Raw genomic sequence first — 3,420 nt, 5'->3', positions numbered from 1 at the left:
TATAGTGGCAAAAAAATATTTGAGAAAGAACAGCCCTAAAAATATAAAGAATTTAATTTGTTAATTTCATGATAAGAAAAAATACGAGTCTCACATACACAGTGCCCTCTTTAAGAGTATTTAAAATTGGTACTTTTAAAAGATCCATTTACTATTTAGAAAACAAAACCATTTCAAGTAGTTTTTAATTATGTCATGTATAAGTTTGAAGTAGAATTCATTGAATGATGTAAAAATATTTTCAAATAAGTTTCAAAACTTAAAAATACTACACTTGATCTTAGCCAAAAGGCCGAGAAGCGATTCAAAACTTAAAAATAAACATGGCATTTATAAAGTAAAAGTGTTTCTCAGAAAAACTATTTCACACAGCTTTGTTTGAAATACTTCTTCATTAAATTATACAAAATAGATCTTGTTATTATGCATACTTCTTTCTATGTTTCTAGCTGAGGACCAACCAAAATGTAGTAATTCATCCTCTATTAACAGAAGAAAGTATGTATCAGAGTGGTAGAAGTCTTGTTCTGGTCACATCAGAAGGGTTAAGTTTTGTACATTCTTTAAAAGTAATACAGGCTATATTAAAGGGTTATTAAAATTTGTGTGTCTTTGAATCATTGACACAAACAATGAGAAACTGAGAGACAACTCAGTGACAATTGAAATCAGCAATGATAGGTTTTTCTAGAGAATACTTTACATTTCTATCCCACATTTGGTCCAAGCAAAAGGAAGAAAAATATACTTTACATAAGAAAAAAATGGTAGCCTTATTCATTTGTTAATCAACACATCAAACGTCAGATGAATGTTGATATTTATTTTGAAAGAAACAAAAAGAGTAGATGATTACTCAAATTGATTTAAGAAATTTGGATATAGAACTTTCACAGGGATGTTACTCCTGATTTAAAGACAAAATCCATCATACCAAAAATGATTGCAATAAATATCTATAAAGTTAAACTAATAAATCACTAGTTTTTAAACTGCTGATGATAAACTTATTTTAAGAAGTAAAAGAAACATTTGATCAGCTAAGAAATTTATATAACATCATCAGGATTTAATTATTTCCTGGTAATATGACCTGTTTTTATTCCAATATTTCCAATAATTTAATGAAAATACCTTCCTTCATGGACACTTTGAATATTGAACTTTGAAGCCCTTTCAGGAAAACATCTACATCTATAAAATTTCAGTGACTACTCAGTATCTGGGAAAATTTTCACTAATGAACATCAGGGACATGTTGATGTCATCTGTTTCAATATTTAAACAGATGTTAGCAAAATAATTTTAGATTTAAAATAATGGCCAGAGTGGAGAGGTCTAGATAACATAAATGCTTCAAAATCACTGTAATTCCATGTGTAAACCTAAAATGTCTTCTTTTGTAAATCTTTTTAGAAAATGAGGCAGCAGGAGAGAGAGGTTTGCTGAGCCAAGTCAGGATCAAACAGAAGAATCCACGATATTCAGTGCAACTGAGCTTGGTTATAACACATCGTGTCTCTTTTTTTTTCTGTGTATAGCTATGTGGAAAGTGGTAACTACAACAAGCCCTGGAACACTATCTATCAACAGGAGGTAGAATCATTCCAACTGAAGCAGAATTAAAAGATGTGCTTTTGAAGTGTGACTGACAGTTGGATTAAATAGGTAGGTAGATAGATATGAAAATAGATTTAGAGTTCTCTAATACATCAAACCACGTGTTTAATGTCCTTGATTTTCTTTCTCTTCCCATGGAACTATTCTCTCCTCCATCATACCCTCTTTCCAAGAGTTTCGGCAATAAGGTAAAGAGAAGAAATTGGGTCAAGCCTCGAGATAGGTGTCCGAAACAATGTTCTACTCTCTGATACTCGAAATCAAAGGAGGAGGTTTTTCTAAGAGGTCTCAACGAGATGTAAGCCATGACTGAAGCTACATCTATCATAAATAATTGGCTCACTGAATTTTTACTTTTTAACTGGTTATTGTAGTATCCTCCCACCAAATTTATTTGTTCCTTCATGCATCTCAACTCTGGAGAATAATATGACTATACCTAGATTATAAATATTTTCTGGAAATGAATTTTTTCAAAATATTCAGAAAAATTAAAAGTTTTGGAAACTATTCTTTTTTTTTAATTCCAACTCTCAAATTATATGGGGGAAAAACTTTAAACCTATTATGTATTGATAATTCATACTTTACACCCAGTGTATCCATCTTTTTTTGCATTGACTTTTCTCACAGACCTGCTAAGGCCTTAAGAAAACAAATACCACTGTCACAGAATGGTCCGTTGACTGACCTATAAAAATTCATCCTATAGTATCAATTCTTTTCCATCAAAATCGTCAGCACAACTTGAAACTGAATACTGCCTTGGGGAAATATCTTGAGAGACATGCTTATAACAAATATTCTTAAACACTACATTCTAATGTTTAAGAAAGAGCAATAATATGGAAGGCAAAATAGTAGCAAGTTATAACATTTCTGTTTCTTCATCTTTAAAGAAATGAACCAATTAGGACTAAAAGTCAACAGGCAAATTATGATGCCAAGAGATTCTGCTAAGAAGTTTATGAGACTCAAAATCTCTCAGCTTTACTTTGTTAAATACACAAACACAGGATTACCATGAAGGAAAAATATGTGCTATGAGAAATTAAGGTTGGCCATACAAATGGTGAAATATTTACACAAATCATAGCCTCATTTTGTGTGTGTTTTTATTGTAAGATGATGATAATTCTTTTGCCAATATTTTCTTCTAAACATTTAGAATTAAGAAACACTTGGGTTAACTGATGAATAGTCTTCTACATAAAGCCATGAAAAATGATGAGAATGAGTATAAAATTTATATCAGAAAATTTGTATCATCTATAATGATACAAATTAAATTACTAACTAAAACTAAATTACTTTTTCTTTATGTACCAAAATGAAAGATTATAGACATGAAACATGCTACTCTATGTTGATTTTGAAAAAGTGAATATATAACTTAGATAAAATAATTTTAACTAGAATATATTCTGGATTATATTTTATATACATATATTTAAATCATGGTACTCTAAAATGATTATCAGGCATTCTTCTTAGAGCAGAGGTGAATGAACATCACAGAATATTTATATTATGTTATCTATCTCTATATATGAGACTATACTAGATTTGGATACCTCGGGGTTATAGATATTCTTTTCCCTTGCTTCTCTCTCCTTCCAAGGAAGCATCCTTGGGTTTACAAATTATGTAAGTAATGTTTCATATGAAAAATACACTTTTTTATTAGAAATATGTTTTAGGAATAAACTTCTAAAAAAAGATAATATATATATCAATAAAATGCTAAAGTAAAAGCACATTTATAATGCATACTTAATTAATGAATTATAGAATCAAATT

General features: G+C 29.6%; 1 pseudogene; it reads right to left on the bottom strand.

Annotated features, from left to right (window-relative positions):
- Positions 1–219: 219 nt before the first annotated feature.
- On the bottom strand, positions 220–304 carry LOC123849199 (U2 spliceosomal RNA; annotated as a pseudogene).
- Positions 305–3,420: the final 3,116 nt, after the last annotated feature.

The sequence above is a fragment of the Mirounga angustirostris genome, unplaced genomic scaffold (genome assembly GCF_029215605.1).
Source record: "Mirounga angustirostris isolate CCGP_5_RB_7025 unplaced genomic scaffold, mMirAng1.0.hap1 SCAF_2, whole genome shotgun sequence".
NCBI lineage: Eukaryota > Metazoa > Chordata > Mammalia > Carnivora > Phocidae > Mirounga > Mirounga angustirostris.
This window is presented reverse-complemented; position numbering and strand designations above follow the sequence as displayed.